A 19,296-nucleotide genomic window follows, 5' to 3' on the forward strand; every position below is an offset into this window, starting at 1 on the left:
TATCGTTTTTAGTTTTGAAAATACTCCTTATGACAGCCAAAAATGGATTCCGAATAAAGACATCCTACTCTATTAGAAGCTATTGATTTTTCAAGGATGTTTGCAAGATTCTCAGGAAAGTTTGAAAAGTAGCAAAACGATCCACAAGAACACTACCAATTATCTTTTTGGCCATTGAGAACAGACCTTATGAAAGCCCCGAGCGTTTCAGAACACAAGCATTGTACTCTGTTCTTCTCCTCGCTTTAATTTCCTCCGGCACATTCTTTTGCAACACTTTCTCACAAGCTCCTCTGTTCTCCTTTAAATTCTCCTCCACTCCCGATGAGTCCGCTGCTGGGAAAAGTGCTAATATAAAGGAAGTGAGTCAGTCATTAATTCTACACCTTCGATACTTCAAGGTAACAGATTGGCTTCCCCTTTTTTATCTCATCTTTTTATACAAGAATAGCAGAGTGACTAAGGGCGACAAAAACACGATATAAAAACTTCCTTAACGGTCACCTCCCTAAAAAGTATAAAGCGGGTGAGCGCCTCAAGAGTCAAGGCCACTTTTAAGTTCCCGAGGTGAATAGATGCTCTCTTAATTAAAGGCGTCCTCGTCATAGGAAGGTGAACCCTGCCTGTCCACCTCAGTGCCGTCCCGTGCCTTGATAAATGGAAGGGTTGCTATTCTTTTTGTACCTGTATAATGTACTTTTTTTCTTATTTCTCATGGAAGGGCATCCGGTGTCTATCCTTCGCTAGATCGCCATGAGGGTCAACAGGTAAATGGCAACACTGGATCAGGTTGGATGGGAAGCTGGTTTACTTCAGCTGGTTTACTTCAGCGATCTCTAAGAAGGTAAAGCTGAAACTTCTAACAGGTATGAGAAAAAGTACATTCATATTTTATGAGTGAAAGGTGTTAAAGGTGTAAGAATTAATAGGAAAGTGAGAAAAATTAGTTAGTTTTGACAGTGATGAGGAATAATAAGTGATGAAAAGGGGGAAAATAATATCATAAGTTTAGAAGTAATGGTAGGTAATGTTATAAAAAGCAGGGACAGAGAAAAATAAAGCATACTCGTATTTCAACCTTCACCAGTGCAAGAGATGGAAAAGCAAGTGAGACGAAACCCGGCATAATATCACAGTGTTTAGTATAATGACGGGAAAGGAAAGTGAAGATACTGATTAACTCTCCACTATATCATGAACGTAAGAGAATAAGGTACGCTTTGAGAAAGTATCAGAGGCGTACAGGTGACATAAAAGAAAAAAACGCCTACCTGATATTACACCATGAAACAGCACCCGACTCAAAAAATAATCACAATGAATAAATACAATAAATGAATGAGTAAGTAAATAATCATACGAAGGAAGAAGATAAGTCATATTCCACATCCCTTCTGTGAAAATAGCTAAGTTATTCACAGTTTAGCAACGCAGGAGTGAAGACGCTGATCACCTCCCCGCCACACCACGCCGCACCTCTCGCAGCGTGGGAACAGCTTCGCGGCACACCCTCCCTGATAAGCCAGCCCGAGGTCCTCATTTTCCGAATTCTCCCCCCACTTTCACCTCATGGAGTGACACAATAGAGCCATTTATTCATCCATTTGACTCTCTCTCTCTCTCTCTCTCTCTCTCTCTCTCTCTCTGACACTGCCTCCCTATAATTATTCGATTACATCTTCATCTTATCTCATCAGCCATCACATTACCCACCATCACCTCTTACCTTACTTTGCTTTACCTTACCTCACACCACACCACTCCACACTTCACCTCATTCCACCTCACCACACATGTCACCACCTTCACCTGGTTCATAACACGACGCAGACCCAGATAATTAAAATGCTTGACTTCCCTTACCTCACCACATTCCCACTCTTTCTCACCTAATCACATCACTTTACCACACTTCACTTCACTTCGTATACAACAATTCATTAATGCAAATAATTCACAGTCTTACCTTACCTTACCTTACCTTACCTTACCTGACCTCAACACACACTGCCTCACCCAACTCACTATACTCATCAACTCTTATGTAACACCAAGCAAATCCAAACAATTAATGAGTTTACCTTACCTTACGTTACCTTACCTTGCCTACCAAACCTGCCCACTCCTTCCCACCATCCCCACTACTGCTCCACCTCACCTCACGTATACAAAACAAGACAAACCCAAACAATTAAAGACGTAGCTTTCCCTCGCACACTCACAAAGACCAGAGACAAGGAAGCAGCGTCAAGAGAAGAGGAGAAACTCACACAAGACTCTCCCTCCTTCCCTCTCTCCCTCTCCCCATCTCTCCCCCGATCATCACCGCCAGCGAGATGATGCTAACTAATACTTCTACGAGATGAAGCCCCGCTATTTACGATCCGGTAATAATGCAAGGAAGTCGGTCTGTTTTTAGTCGCTGTTTCAATTCGCGCCACCGCTGCCAGGAGTGATCACAACACGGAAGCTAATATGTAGACAGTTTTAATTAGATTCTGCCAAATATATCTCGGCAAGTGGTGTCGTTCAGGGCTCAGGGGAGGGGGAGGAGAGGAAGGGGAGTGACTGACTGTGTGGAGAGGCGCAAAGGACTTGGTGCTTCGTGGGGGGTAGGGAGGAAGGGAAGGGAAGGATGGTGAGGTGGTGAGGAGATGGTGAGAGGAGAGTGAGGGGATAAGGGAGAGAGAGAGAGAGAGAGAGAGAGAGAGAGAGAGAGAGAGAGAGAGAGAGAGAGAGAGAGAGAGAGAGAGAGAGAGAGAGAGAGAGAGAGAGAGAGAGAGAGAATATGACTAACTAACGAAGGCAAAAGAGGACAGACAGCAAGGTAGACATACAGAAGATACAAACATACAGACAGTAAGAGAACATCAAACAACCTAAAAAACAAACAAACAGACAGAGACAGACCGACAAAGAAAACCCAGACGGCTGACAAACACACACACACACACACACAAACAGACACACAGAACACACACACATAAATGAAAAAAAAAACGCACACACACACACACACACACACAAAAAAACTAACAAACATAACCTACATAACCCGGCGCTTCCTGTAGTGTGTACGTTCCTTAGGCTTACAGAACACCTCCCTGGACCGCCTGTACAGTGCCCCTCTACAGTGCCGTTCCCTACAAGCCTCGCCAGGACAGCCCCGCACCTCACGCCATAAACCAAGGGTAAACAAAGGGGCGAGGGACACAAGGCACAAAGAAAACGGGGAAGCGGGTAACGATCTGTCAGTCTAAACGTTAAACTTAAAGCGATGAGTTAATTAAAAGAAAAAAATAATGTGAGGTTAATTTAATGAGACAGGGAGAAAAAAAAAAGCAAGCACGCCTGAACACACACACACACACACACACACACACACACACACACACACACACACACACACACTAAACAAAAGAGTTAATTAGTGAAATCGATCAAAGAAAATTGGATAGCGAATTGAAGTACCGAAGAGAGAGAGAGAGAGAGAGAGAGAGAGAGAGAGAGAGAGAGAGAGAGAGAGAGAGAGAGAGAGAGAGAGAGAGAAGAGAGAGAGAGACCAAACAAACACATATATAGAGAGAGAAAGAGAGAGAGAGAGAGAGAGAGAGAGAGAGAGAGAGAGAGAGAGAGAGAGAGAGAGAGAATGCAAGAAAGAAAACGAAAAGTAGAAGAATATGAAAGAGAGCAGGAAAAAAAAAAAAAAAAAGTCAAATTAGAGAAAACGAGAGAACACGTAAAGAAAACACACACACACACACACACACACACACACACACACACACACACACACACACACACACCATATGAACCTACCATTTGTCACCCAACACTAGACACACGATAAACTAAACACGCAGTCAAACACAGCATGCGGAGCCCGAATTCAATGCAACAGACCAACACACTGCATTAGCCAGCCACCCCCAAACACGGTGTCAGCGCGTCGACCAGGAGTCAGCGGGAGATAATCCACCACACCAACACAAAGCTAGGAGTGTGTGAAGGTGTGAAGCGTTGTACTCTTACGCTTATATTAGCAGTGTTGTAAGATAAGGTCGCAAAATTGGATTGTATGCGTGTTTGGTTAAGGAAGGAAGGAAAGAGGGAAGGAAGGAAGGATAGAAGGATAGAAGGTAGAAAGGAAGAAAGAAAGAAAGAAAGAAAGGAAGGAAGAAAGAAAGGAAGGAAGGAAGTAAGGAAGGAAGAAAAGAAGGAAGGAAGGAATAGAAAGAAGGAAGGAAGGATAGAAGGAAGAAAGGAAGGATAGAAGGAAGGAAGGAAGGAAGGAAGGAAGGAAGGAAGGAAAAAAAAAGATTGAATTGGATTGTATGAATGTATTTTAGCTAAGGAAGGAAGGATGGAAGAAAGAAAGAAAGAAAGAAAGAAAGAAAGAAAGAAAGAAAGAAAGAGAGAGAGAGAGAGAGAGAGAGAGAGAGAGAGAGAGAGAGAGAGAGAATGTGTTGCAATTAACCAGACTAGTTTTAAATTCACAACAAAAAACAAACACATAAGAAAGCGAGAGAGAACAACAACAACAAAACAGAACAAAAACTACAACGACGACAACAACAAAAGGAAGATTATTATTACTATTAAGATGAGATAAACATGCTGAGAGAGAGAGAGAGAGAGAGAGAGAGAAGGTTATTTACACAGTAGGCCTCGTGTTATATGTCTTTCCTGTGTTCTAAAACCATGTACTCTGTAACCTCTCTCTCTCTCTCTCTCTCTCTCTCTCTAAAAACGTCTTTCACACTCTTGTTTGTATACCTTTACTTGTTTCAATGCTGCCTCCACCTCTCTCTCTCTCTCTCTCTCTCTCTCTCTCTCTCTCTCTCTCTCTCTCCCTCTCTGGGGATGCCTATTTAGTCTACTCTTCATTCTCTCCCTTCTCCATACACCTGGCGGTCTCTCTCTCTCTCTCTCTCTCTCTCTCTCTCTCTCTCTCTCTCTCTCTCTCTCTCTCTCTCTCTCCTCATGATTCTTCTCTCACCCAAAAATATTAGGATGTGTGTGTGTGTGTGTGTGTGTGTGTGTTTCACTGTTTGATCTGCTGCAGTCTCTGACGAGACAGCCAGACGTTACCCTACGGAACGAGCTCAGAGCTCATTATTTCCGATCTTCGGATAGGCCTGAGACCAGGCACACACCACACACCGGGACAACAAGGTCACAACTCCTCGATTTACATCCCGTACCTACTCACTGCTAGGTGAACGTGAAAGGAGACACAGCCAAATATCTCCACCCGGCCGGGGAATCGAACCCCGGTCCTCTGGCTTGTGAAGCCAGCGCTCTAACCACTGAGCTACCGTGTGTGTGTGTGTGTGTGTGTGTGTGTGTGTGTGTGTGTGTGTGTGTGTGTGTGTGTGTGTGTGTGTGTGTGTGTGTGTGTGTGTGTGTTGCCCTCTTCCTCTCAATTCCATAGCCACACACACACACACACACACACACACACACACACACACACACACACACACACACTCAAAATGTACAAACACGACACTAAGAAGTTACGCAAGAAATTTGATGTATATCCCTCCTCCTCCTCCTCCTCCATCTCCATCATCTACTTATAATCAGTGCAGGTGTGTTACGTGGTGGTGATGGAAATGGTGGTGATGGTGATGGTGAATGAAGAAGAGTAGAAAGAGAAGGATAATGAGTAACTTGGTGGGAAGAAGAAAATGAAGAAATAATAATAAAAAGAATGAGGAGAAATATATAAGAAAGAATGAAGGAAAGGAAGGAGTAAGAATAGAAGGATGGGAAGGGGAGAAGAGGAAGGGAAGGAAGATGAAAAGCAGTGTAAATAAGGAAAGATAAGGAAAATGAGGACATGGAAAAGAAGAGGATGGGAAATTAGAGAGGGAGAGAAAGAGAGATGGGAAAGGATGGAAGGGAGGGTAGGGGAACAAGATGAAATGTACGTGAGGAAAGGGGAGATATAGGGGAAAGGATGAGGGGAAGGGAATGGAAGGGGAAGGGAAGGGGAAGGGAAGGGGAAGGTAAGTGAAGGGAAGGTTAGCCAAGGTGTGAAGGATGATGTGACAAAATAGACTGTTGTGATGAATAGGAAGTTTTTATAACCTTGTAAAGTACTCATACCCTCTCTCTCTCTCTCTCTCTCTCTCTCTCTCTCTCTCTCTCTCTCTCTCTCGTAAAGTGCGATTAACGTCATCCTATATATTTTTTCCTACCTTTGAGCTTCAACTCTCTCTCTCTCTCTCTCTCTCTCTCTCTCTCTCTCTCTCTCTCTCTCAAGAAAAAAAACAGTAAAAGTAATAAAAAAAATGCGAAAGAAAGAAAAGGTCTGATATTCCGATTGACTTTTGCTCGGAAAGAATAAAACTAATCCTAAAACCAGTCTATGTGTGTGTGTGTGTGTGTGTGTGTGTGTGTGTGTGTGTGTGTGTGTGTGTGTGTGTGTGTGTGTGTGTGTGTGTATCTCTACCTCCACCTCGCCACCACTATATTCATTCTCGTCACCATCCCAATCACCATCACCACTCCCACTCCCTCTCCCTCTCCCTCTCCCTCTCTCTCTCTCTCTCTCTCTCTCTCTCTCACGCGGTCCTTTCACTCCCTCCTCGCACTCCCGCAGATTCTTAATACTGGGTGGAGGTTGAGAAGGGTAGGGAAGGCTGGGGAGAGGAGGAGGATGGAGGAGGATGGGAGGAGGATGGGAGGAGAGAGGGGAGAGAGAGGGGAGAGAGAAGGAAGGAGGAGGTGAAATGAGGTTATGGGTAAGGGTAGCGATGAGGGGGAAAGGTGAAGGGGCAGGAGAGATGGGTGGAGGGGGAAAGAGTATGGAAGAGGGAAAGGGAGAAGGGAGGGAGGGAGAAGGAGGAGGAAGGGAGAGGGAGAGAATGGGAGGGAGAATGGGAGATATTAAGGATGGAACAGGAAATAATGCAACAAACATCATCCTCCACCTCCACCACCTCCTCCTCCTCCTCCTCGCCCTCCTCCTCCTCTCTCTATTACAGCATCCCTCTTCCTCCCTCTCCTCCTCCTCCTCCTCCTCCTCCTCCTCCTCCTCTTCCCTCTCTCTCATCATTTCCTGACGCCCCTCCCCATATATTAACTCTTGAAACCAATCCCTCTCCTCCTCCTCCTCCTCCTCCCATTTCTGCCCCTAGACTGTTAGAAAAGTGGAATGAGATGAGAAAAAATAAAGACGACAAAATGAGAGAGAGAGAGAGAGAGAGAGAGAGAGAGAGAGAGAGAGAGAGAGAGAGAGAGAGAGAGAAATACCACACATCTGGATATTACTGAAAAGCTTCTAAAATGACTGAACCGGATATGTAAATGAGAGGTCAGTGATTTACACCCTCCACTTTCTACGCGAGGTCAAAAGTCACGAATTACCATTAAAATATATTAGATCAAATTTGGCATTAGAAACGAGGGTTATTATTACAAGCTTTTACTGTAACTTAGAGGGTTGTAAAATGTAATGTATATTTAGTTAAGTGTTGTGATCGTTTATATTTTCCTCTAAGTTTTTTTTTTTTTTTTTTGTAGTTTTGGTTTCATTCAATTTGCTCGAACTGTTTCATGATAGTGGTTCGTGAGATTCGATTGTATTATGCAACTGAAACGGTTGTAAAATGTAATGTATTAATTAATGTAGGTGTTGTAATGATTGAAGTATCGTTTATATTTTCCTCTAAGTGTATTTTTTTTGGTGTGTGTGTGTGATCTTGGTTTCATTCACTTTGTTCGAATTGTTTCATGATATTGCTTCGTGAGATTCGATTCTATTATGGAGTGCATTTCGAACCATTTATGTTCTGCACCCGGGCTAACTTCTAAATGGTTCTAGGTGAAGTTACACTGGTTTAGGTGAAGTTAGCGTATATTAATTTGATGGTATATTAGATTAGATAAGAATTATGGGTAAAGGTTAGATTACTTTAGCTTATCTTGGGTTAGGTTAGCTTAGGTCAAGTAAGGTTACGTTAGTTCAGGATCATAGCAGTGAAGAAATACATAATCTAACTTAACCGAACTTAACGTAACTAAACTTCAACATGACTAAACCTCACAGAACTTAGGTATCCAAAACTAACAGAACTTAACGTATTTAATTAAACCCAACAGAACTTAACCTAACAAAACTGACTTAACCTAACCTAACCAAACCTAACCGAACTTAACCTAATCAACTTACAAGAACTTAACTAAACCTAGCCAAACTTAACCTAACAAAACCTGACAAAACCTTAACCAAACCTAACTGAACTTATCGTAATCAACTTAAAAAGAACTGAACTAAACTTAATAGAACTTAACGTAACCAAAACTAACAGAACTTAACGTACCTAAACCCAACAGAACATAAACTAACCTAACAGAACTTACCCTAACAGAACCTAGAAGAGCATAACTTAACAATTCCTAACAGAACTTAACCTAACAATTCCTAACAGAACTTACAACAAGACTTAACTAAACCTAACAGAACCTTAACGTACCTAACAGAACTTAACCTAACCTAACGTAGCCAAACTTAACCAAACTCAACATAACCTAACCTAACTTAAATTGACTCTTAACCTAACCTGACCCAAAAATTCCCTTACTCACGAGGCTCCTTACCCAAATGTGAACGCAAGAGAGCACTGAACCCTGAAATATATCTCCCTAGGCCTTCTCCCCACCCTCCCTGCTCCCAAAGCTAGGCCTAAACTTTTTACTTCTTTTAGCTCGACGGAGGAAAAACCACAGGAAACAAAAAAAAAAAAGGACGTTATGTTTATGGGTAGAAAAGTAGGTGTTAAAAATACGTCTCTCTCTGTCTGTCTGTCTGTCTGTCTCTGTCTCTCTCTCTCTCTCTCTCTCTCTCTCTCTCTCTCTCTCTCTCTCTCTCTCTCTCTCTCTCTCTCTCTCTCTCTCTCGTCATAATTCAATCAGGTCTAATCTTCTAATCTTCATTGCTTATGTTGGATTCTCTTTGTTGCTTTCTTCTATTTCCTCCTTCTCCTCCTCCTCCTCCTCCTCCTCCTCCTCCTCCTTAATCTTCACTACAATTTCCTTCCCCTTTGCTTTATATTTTCCTTTTTTATTCTCTTCTTTGCTCCTTCTCATCCGTTCTCTTCCACAACCACCACCCTCTTTTCTCCTCTCCTCCTCCTCCTCCTCCTCCTCCTCCTCCTCGCTTCAGGTGAAATGATTCTCTCTCTCTCTCTCTCTCTCTCTCTCTCTCTCTCTCTCTCTCTCTCTCTCTCTCTCTCTCTCTCTCTCTCTCTCTCTCTCACCACAGGTGCAAGCAACTTTACCTGCGAGTAAGAGGAGACAATCAAATTTCCTTATAAGCATCCATCCCTTTCCTCCTCCTCCTCTTCCTCCTCCTCCTCCTCCCTTTTCACCACCTCTTGCTCTTTTTTTCTTTCCTCCCTTCCTTCACTTATCTTCATCTTTATTTCCCTTCGTTCTTATCATTGTTTTCTCTTATCTCTCTTCCCTCTTATCACACACACACACACACACACACACACACACACACACACACACACACACACACACACACACACACACACAGATATAATGCAAGTGTGGTCTTATTTTCATGTGATTATAATCAAGTGTGGTCTCTCTTCTCTCTCTCTCTCTCTCTCTCTCTCTCTCTCTCTCTCTCTCTCTCTCTCTCTCTCTCTCTCTCTCTCTCTCTCTCTCTCTCTCTCTCTCTATCTCTCTCTCTCTTCACTGAGTTAAGGGAACAATGAAACAATGTAAAGCAAAACTGAACTAGAGTGAAAATTACATTGTTATTCTGGCCTACTTATGATGACAATGATGATGATGATGATGATGATGATGATGATAATAGTTGTGAAAAGAAAGATATTTTGGTAGATACTTACGAGATAGAAAGATTAATGACAATGATGATGATGATGATGATGATGATGATGATGATGATGATGACTACACTAACTAGGCAAAAACACCACGAATAAATAAGGAATATGTAAATAAAAAACAAAATAGAGAAAAAAGAAAATGATAAAAATAAACGTAACACGAGGGGAGTATATTTCCTGCTCTCTCTCTCTCTCTATTTCCTGCTCTCTCTCTCTCTCTCTCTCTCTCTCTCTCTCTCTGACAATACCAAATCGAATATAACTTTCCTCACATAAGCACATAACCAAACAAAGACAAACAATAACAGACAATAAGACAACAAACACAAACGAAAGACAACAAAACAAGAGAAAGAAAAATACGAGAAACTAAACAAAATGAAAAGCAAAATGGTGCGAAAAGAGAGGGTTTAAAAATGCTACTTACGTTTGTGCCTCGTGTGGCGGGAAGTCTTATAAGGTTCCTCACGATGAGACTCCAGCCTTCTCACTGTCTGGCTCTCTCCCGCTGCCGCAGTCTGGGGAGAACACGACACGAAGGTAAATCTCATGAGGCTGGTAAATAGAACTGGTGGTGGTGGTGGTGGTGGTGGTGGTGGTGGTGGTGGTGGTGGTGATGGTTAGTAGTAGTAGTAATTGTAGTTAGTAGTTGTATGTAGTAGGAGTGGGAGTAGTAGTAGTTGTTGTTGTTGTGTGTAGTAGTGGTGGTAGTAGTAGTTTTTGCTGTATGTGTATGTAGTAGTAGTTAGTAGTAGTAGTAGTAGTAGTAGTAGTAGTAGTAGTAGTAGTAGTAGTAGTAGTAGTAGTAGTAGTAGTAGTAGTAATTGTTGTTGTTGTTACAGATGTTCATTTGGTTATGTTCTCTCGCGCAACACCACTGATGAAAAAAATAGATTAAACTAGACACCACAAGACAACAAGCAAAAAATCACAAATGAGCAAAGGAATTTTATGTAATAGTAGTAGTAGTAGTAGTAGTAGTAGTAGTAGTAGTAGTAGTAGTAGTAGTAGTAGTAGTAGCAGCAGCAGCAAGAACAACAAGAACAAAACACCACCACCACCACTACCAATAACAACAAAAAATACAACAACAACAACAACAACAACAACTAAAGCAAAAACCTCATTTACCCTCCCCAACAAAACACGCCAAAGGGAAAAAAATCAAATAAATAAATAAACAAAGGCAACATTATATTCACGGCCAAACTTCACAAAGCAAATATAAACAAACAAAAATATTCACACCATAAACTTCTTACGCCACAAAAATAAATAAATAAATACATGAATAATTAAAAGCGTAAATATAGAACAAGGATGAAAAGAAGAGGAGAAAAAGAAAGAACGTGCTTGCAAGGGGGAGCGAAGAATTACATACGAGGAGGAGGAGGAGGAGGAGGAGGAGGAGGAGGAGGAGGACAAAGGATAATCGAATAGCAAGGACAAGGATAATGAAGTGATGGAGGAGGAGGAGGAGGAGGAGGAGGAGGAGGAGGAGGAGGAGGAGGAAGGAGGAGGAGGAGGAGGAGGAGGAGGAGGAGGAGGAAGAGGAAGAGGAAGAGGAAGAGGAAGAGGAAGAGGAAGAGGAGGAGGAGGAGGAGGAGGAGGAGATGAAAAAAGGAACAAATAATGAAGGATGAAAATACAACATAAAAACAGGAATAGAATAAAAATAAATAAATAAAAAAGAAAAGAAAAGAAAGAAAAAGAAGAGGAAGGAAGAGGAAAAAGAAAATTAGTAGGAAAAGAATGAAAATGAGGAGAACGAAAATAAGGTGAACGAAGACGAGGAAGAGAGAGAGGAGGAGGAGGAGGAGGAGGAGGAGGAGGAGGAGGAGGGCCATAGAGACAGCAAATACCACCCAGCCTTATATTGCTCCTCCCTGCTTTCGTATTCCGCACTCTACACGAACCTTCCGAGAGAGAGAGAGAGAGAGAGAGAGAGAGAGAGAGAGAGAGAGAGAGAGAGAGAGAGAGAGAGAGAAATACAACAATCGAGTTACACTATCATTGTTAACACTGGCCATGAGGAAAGCAAGAGGAGGAGGAGGAGGAGGAGGAGGAGGAGGAGGAGGAGGAGGAGAAGCACAAAAAAAGGAGGTTAAAGATAAAGTGGACAGCTAAGAGATAGAGAAGGAGAAAGACCATGACCAGGAGAAGGAGGAGGAGGAGGAGGAGAGCAGCAGAGGAGAACAGCGGAGGAGAGCCAGTCATTGCGTCACCACAGCGTCGCAACAGCCACAGAAAACTTGATGCTGGTCTCAAGTGCACAGCGTGACTCGTATTTAGAGCCGCTCACTTATTGCCTGCACTTGCCTCACTCAGCCTGGCTTGTCTTGTCTCGTCCACTTGTTTACCGCGGCACAGGACAAAGCCAGGCGAGGGGCGGGAGGCTGGCTGGAATGTCGCGTATTGCCAAGGTTAAGTTAGGTTAGGTTGGGTTAAGTTAGGTTATTAAGTGTGTTGTTTGCGTTCTGTATTTATGGATTGCTTTGTTGTTGTTGTTGTTGTTTTGTTGTTGATTTGGATGAAAATTAGAAAAAAGATTAATTTCTATGTCACGTATTGTCACAGTTATTATTATTATTATTATTATTATTATTATTATTATTATTTCTTTTGTGTGTGTGCTAGGTTTAAGATTTTGTGTAATTTTAGGTTTTTTCTATAATTTGTTTAGGTTATGTTATAGGATGAAAATTTTGAAAAGATTAATTTTGTCACGTATTGTCACGGTTATGTTATTTGTGTGTGCTGTGCTTATAAATTTGTGTATTATTAGATTTTTTATGTCATCATTTGTTTGGGTATTGTTATGGGGTAAAAATTTGAGTTGTTGTTATGTCACGTATATGTATTGTCACGATTATGTTATGTTATGTTATTTTGTGTGTTGTGTTTAAGGTTTGCGTATCCTTAGATTTTTGTGTCTTTTATAATTTGTTTAGTTATTGTTATGGGGTGAAAATTAGAAGAGATTAATTGCTATGTCACGTATTGTCACGCTTATGTTAGGTTATGTTATTAATGTGTGCGCCGTGTTTAAGGTTTTGTGTATTTCTAGATTTTTGGGAGGTCTTTTATCATTTTTTGGGTAATGTTATGGGGATGAAAATTAGAAGAGTTGTCACGTATTGTCACGGTTGTTATGTTATGTTGTGTGTGTTTTGTTTAAGATTTTCTGTATTTTTTTTTTTTCTTTGTGTTTTTATATAATTTATTTGGGTAATGTTATGGGGGATGAAAATTAGAAAAGATTGATTGTTGTCACGCATCGTCACGGTTATGCTTTGTTAATGAGTGTCGTGTTTGTTTTGTGTTTTTTTTCAGTTTTTTTATCTTTTATTATTTATTTGGATAATGTTACGCGAGTGAGAATTAGAAGAAATTGACTATTATATCACGTATTGTCACATTTACGCCATGTTATTTATGTATGTCGGTTTGTTTTGTGTATTCTTATATTTTTGTGTCTTTTATAATTTGGGTATTGTTATGTGGGCAAGAATTAAAGATTGATTGTTATGTCACGTATTGTCACGGTTATGTAATGCTGTTATGCGTGTTGTGTTTGAGGTTTCGCGTGTTTCGCGTATTCGTAACAATTTCTTATCTCTTTCTTTCCTTATTTGCCCGAGTGATGGATTGGAAATAACTGCGGAAATGAAAATGGAACAGGAAATTGAAAGAAATGTCATGAGTTTTTATGAGTTGTCAAGGTTTCTCATTCTATGTTATCAGAGTATGTTGTATTCAATGCTTCGTGTTTCTTTCTTTAATTCTGTGCATATTTTTCAACTTGTATATGTGGCAGAGTTAAAATACTTACGAAGACAGAAATGGGAAGAGAATGTTCTATATTGTCAATGTTCCTCATGTTATACTATTTACATGTGCTGTATTTCAGTTAACGTATATTTTTCTCTACCAATTTGTCTGTAGGGAGTGGAAATAGTTAAGGATATAATAATAATAGAAATAGAAATTGAAAGGAATGTCGCTAATCATGGTTGAAGTTAGGTATGCTAGTTATATATTTAGTTAAGACGCATCGTGGTGTCTTACGTAGCTATGATAGGCTTAATCGGAACAGAATCCTTGTGTACTTTAGGAAGTCTATACATAAAGTACACAAAAAATCTACTCCGCTTAGGCCTATCATTGCTGCGTATAATACTGCTCATATAGTAGTATTTTCTACATATATTTGAGTGAAGGAGCAGGAACATTTGAGAAAGCGGACACTGGAGAAGAGATTGCGAGGAGCGCCACTTGTTAAGGTTAAGGTTCAACTATGTGTATTTATCAACGTGTTTAGTTAACATTTAGTGTAATTTGTATATATTTGCCTGGCTGGTGGAATGTAGATGGTGAGATAAGAATAAGAATAAAAACAAATATAAAACACCGTGTAACGAAAAAAGAATGTCAAGGTTTGGAGTTCTTCTGAATTAAATAATATATGAATCTACGTAGCGTGTCATATATTTTCTTCAGTTACAGGTGTGAGTGAGAGAACGTAACAGGATGAAGGGATCCATCTAAAAGTGAATGAATGCTGAAGAGAAGCAGTGTTACTCAGCTTGTTACATTCTCGAGGTTAGATTAGGTTAGGTTAAGTTAAGACAGGGTAAGTTAGGTTAGGTCACGTTAGGTTAGATTGGATTAGGTTTGGTTAAGATATGTTAAGTTGGGTTAGGTTAGGATGTTAAGATAGGCTGGTTAAGACTTTAGACTTTAGAGGGATGAGTTTACCTATGAATAAAGTTGGAGGGCTGCAATAATAGTTACTAAGCTTAAGTTAGGTCAAGTTAGGTTAAAATGCTAAGAAAGGTTAGTTAAGACTTTAGAGGAATGAATTTACCTATGAATGAATATAAAGGGAAGCAATATTACAGTTATTAGGCTTATGTTCTGAAGGTAAGTTTAGGTTAGGCTCAGTTAGGTTAGGTTAGGTTAAGTTAGAGGGGATAAATATAGAAATGAATGAAGTTGAAGGGAAGCAAAGTTACAGTTACTAAGCTTATATTCTCAAGGTTACATCGTGTATGTGGCTTTTGAAGTGGTGGTATTCACTTATCAATTTCTGAGTGTGAGAGATGCTGCCTAAACGATACAAGAATGTGCTTGACGTGTACTTGGTGTGCTTACTGGCTTGTTTATTTCCCTGACACTGAAGGTGAAAAGAAGGTGCTAAGGTGAAAAGAAGGTGAAAAAGTGAGAAGGTGAGAAAATGGAAAGGCGGAAAGAACGTCATCCTATGTTATCTTCCTTGTTTATCATGTTTTCTATATCATTACCTTGAGAGAGAGAGAGAGAGAGAGAGAGAGAGAGAGAGAGAGAGAGAGAGAGAGAGAGAGAGAGAATCAAACATTTTATTGGCCTATCTGCTTGCTTGCTTGTATTTATTAACTCGTTTAGCCATCAGACTGCAGGGAATGTTAAGGAGCGGGATGACTCAAAAAATGTCACGCTTTGTTACAATTCTACTTGTTTAGGTTGATTTTGTCTTGAAGTAATTAGAGGCGATGGCTTTGTATGTTGTCTGCTTTCGTCTGAGGAAATGGGAAAGGAAAAACAAAAAACAGCAAACATACGAGAGCGAGAGCGAGAGAGAGAGAGAGAGAGAGAGAGAGAGAGAGAGAGAGAGAGAGAGAGTAAAACTGTCATCTTATTATTTCGTAGTAAAATAATACAAATAAATGTAAAATACCAATAAAAATAATATAAGTGCTAATAAATGAAGAATAACCCAATGTAACTCGTATTCTCTCTCTCTCTCTCTCTCTCTCTCTCTCTCTCTCTCTCTCTCTCTCTCTCTCTCTCTCTCTCTCAAGGGAACCAATTGTTAATAATCTTTAAAAACATGAAAACACACAAAAAGACTTCAGATAAGTTTTTTTCCCTTTCAAAGACATTACTGTTGAGAGAGAGAGAGAGAGAGAGAGAGAGAGAGAGAGAGAGAGAGAGAGAGAGAGAGAGAGAGAGAGAGAGAGATACTAAAGAGACACTAGCATAACAAAAAAAAATCGAAACTCAACCTTGTGCCTTCGAGTCTGGTAAAATAATGATTGCATAACCCGTAATTAGAGCAAGACAGGGCGGAGTTAAGGCGCAGACGGGGAGAGAGGAGAGGGGAGAGGGGAGAGAGAGAGAGGAGAGGAGAGGAGAGGAGAGGAGAGGAAGGAGGAAAAATGGTATAAAAAATCAGAAGTGAAGGGAGGAAAGAAGACAATGAATGGGGATGGAGGGGAAGAGGAAGAAGGAAGAAAGGGGAGGAGAGGGAGGAATAAGGGAGGAAGAAAGCATTGGGAAAAAAAGAAAAGATAGAGAAGATAGAAGGCAATAAATGGGGATGAAGATGTAAAATAAATGATGTTGGAAAGGAGAGGACGGGGGAGGAAAGGGAGTAGAATGAGAGGGAGGAGTGGGAAGGTAGAGGAGAAAAGGAAGAGAGAGGTGGAGAGAAGATAGTCATGAAGGAAGGGGATAAGATTAACTCCTTCAATACTGAGACACATTTTTACCTCAAGTTTTGGGTGTGATTAGACGATTTTAATGACATTAGGTAACGTCTATGGAGGTCTGAAGATTAATGGCCGAACTCTTCATTATCTAATCCCCACATAAGTTTGTGAAGCTGTATAAAATCACAAAATAATAAGCAGAATGAATATAAAAACGCATCATAGTACTGAAGGGGTTAAAAGACTATGGATAGGAAAAAAAGAAGAGGAAAAATAAGAAGATATAATGAAAAAGTAAAGAAGAAGGGAGAACTAGAGAACAATAAAAAATGAGAAAAGATATATACTGAGAGAAAAGGGAAGGAAAACATAAGTGTAGAGGAAAAATAAACAGAGTGAAGAAAAAATTAACAGAGGAGAGAAGTAAGGAAATAGAGGAAAAGAGAATAAGAGAAGGGGGAATGGAAGAACAGGAAAAAACATTAAAAAAAAACGAACAAAGGTAAATGAAAATAAGGGAAAATAAATAGACGAAGGAGAGAAAAAAAAAATGGAAGGAGAATGGGAGACTAAATAAAAGTAAATAAATAAAAGTAAATGGAGACGTAAGAAAGATGAAGAATAGAGAGAAAGGAAGGAGATAAAGTGAAGATAGAAAAAAAAACAGGAAGAAAATGAGAAAGGAACGAGAGAGAGAGAGAGAGAGAGAGAGAGAGAGAGAGAGAGAGAGAGAGAGAGAGAGAGAGTAAATTTGTAAAGAGGGAAAACAAACTGAAGGACAAAGGTGAATGGAGACAAACTATACGAAATAAGGAGAAAAGAAACGAAAAAAAGGAAGAACATTAAAAAAGACGAGAGAAAGAGAAAGAGAGAGAGAGAGAGAGAGAGAGAGAGAGAGAGAGAGAGAGAGAGAGAAATCATAAATAAGCAGAAAAAAACGAATGAAGGTCTGTTGAAAGAAGGAAGAAAGGGAAGAGATAGAGGGAGAGATAAAGAGAAGAAATGAGAGAGAGAAGGAAAGCGTGAAGGACAAACACGGGAGATAAAAAGACGGATGGGGAAGAGGGAGACGCAGAAAAGGAGGAAATGAAGATAACAATAAAAAAAAGGGGGAAGAATAAGAGATAGAAAGGAGGGGAGATAGAGGAAGAGAGGAAAAGAGGACAAAAAGAGTATGGAGGGGAGGAGAAGGGAAAATGAGGGAGGGGAAGGGAGAACGAAGGAAGGGGAAAGAAGGAATAAGGAAAACGGGAGAAGATAAACAGCGAAGGTTAAAGGGGAAGCGGAAGAGGAAGAGGAAGAGAAAACAAAGGAAGAAGAATAAGAGATGGAGGGGAAGAGTGAGCAGAGAGAGAGAGAGAGAGAGAGAGAGAGACCAAATGACTGATAAAAGATAAACAAGCAGACAGACTGGATAAAAGAAACAAGCCAAGACCAAAAACAGAGAGAGAGAGAGAGAGAGAGAGAGAGAGAGAGAGAGAGAGAGAGAGAGAGAGAGAGAGAGAGAGAGAGAGAGAGAGAGAGAGAGAGAGAGAGAGAGAGAGAGAGAGAGAGAGAGAGAGAGAGAGAGAGAGAGAGAGAGAGAGAGAGAGAGAGAGAGAGAGAGAGAGAGAAGTCACAACACACGCCCACCTGGGAAATGGGCGACACCTTTACAATGCCGCCCTCACGCCTACACTTATTATTGTTATGGTGATGGTGGTGGTGATGGTGATAGTGATGGTGATGATAGAAATAGTGGTGTTGAGACGAGTCATTCATCTCCTCCTCCTCCTCCTCCTCCTCCTCCTCCTCCTCCTCCTCCTCGTCCTTTCTTTCTTGTTTGGTATAAACATCAATTACTTATCATTTTCTCTTCCTTTTACTGTTCATCCGTGACTATTTTTTTCCTTCTCTTCCTTGTGTGTGTGTGTGTGTGTGTGTGTGTGTGTGTGTGTGTGTGTGTGTGTGTGTGTGTGTGTGTGTGTGTGTGTGTGTGTGTGTGTGTGTGTGTGTGTGTGTGTGTGTGTGTGCAACCGCTGCTGCCTCCTCCTTCTCTGTATCTCCATCCAAGCCCATTCACACCCTCACTACCACTACCACTACCACTACCTCTTCATCCCACTCATCTTCCTCCTCCTCCTCCTCCTCCTCCTCCTCCTCCTCCTCCTGGGAAGAAGACACAGCCGGGGGCACAGCAAATGATTTCCGTGCCGGCAAGACAGACGCTCCCAAACCCTCCTCCTCCTCCTCCTCCTCCTCCTCCTCCTCCTCCTCCTCCTCCTCCTCCTCTTCCACCATGAACTACACTCCATCTATCTTTCTTATCTCCTTCTTTCTCACAGTTTTGTCTCTCCTTCAACATTGCATCCTTCTCCATTATCCTTTTATCCCTTTTTTACGTCCTCCTCCCTCTTCCTCCTCCTCTTCTTGTTTCTACCTTTCTATCTTGTGTCCTCCAGTAGTTAGTGAAGGATAGAAGGATACGTACAAACAGCCCAGTCAGGACGCCAAGGTCTGCTGCTGTTTGTCTTCTTTTGTCTTCCTTTGTGTTCCTGTTACTCTTCCTTCTTCTTCTCCTCCTCCGCTTTTTTTTCATCTCACATCATTGTTTGTCTTCCTCTGTGTGTCCTTTTGTATCTTTCTTAGTCTTCCTTCTCCTCCTTTTATTCCCTTTCGGTTTGCTTTCTTTTCTACATTCCTTCATGTTTCTCTTATTCTTTCCTCTCTTCTTCCTCCTCCTCTTATTGCCCTGTTCGTCTTCCTTTGCATATTTCTTTATATTTCTCTTACTCTTCCTTCATCATCCTACATTAATATTTTGTCTTCTTATGTATATTTCTTCGTGTTCCTCTTATTCTTTCTTATTCTCCTCCTCCTCCTCTGTTTTCATTCTATTATATCTCTTACTTCGCAGAAACGTAGATGGTAGTAGTAGTAGTAGTAGTAGTAGGAGTAGCAGTAGTAAGATC

General features: G+C 40.9%; 1 protein-coding gene across 1 annotated transcript in view; it reads right to left on the reverse strand.

Annotated features, from left to right (window-relative positions):
* The window catches only part of LOC123506924, a 283,593-nt gene that overhangs the window by 226,180 nt on the left and 38,117 nt on the right, over positions 1-19,296 (reverse strand). The window contains 1 exon segment of the mRNA XM_045259347.1: positions 10,303-10,393. The gene's annotated coding sequence lies outside the window, so the exon portion shown is untranslated.

This window comes from Portunus trituberculatus, chromosome 21 (genome assembly GCF_017591435.1).
Source record: "Portunus trituberculatus isolate SZX2019 chromosome 21, ASM1759143v1, whole genome shotgun sequence".
Lineage (NCBI taxonomy): Eukaryota > Metazoa > Arthropoda > Malacostraca > Decapoda > Portunidae > Portunus > Portunus trituberculatus.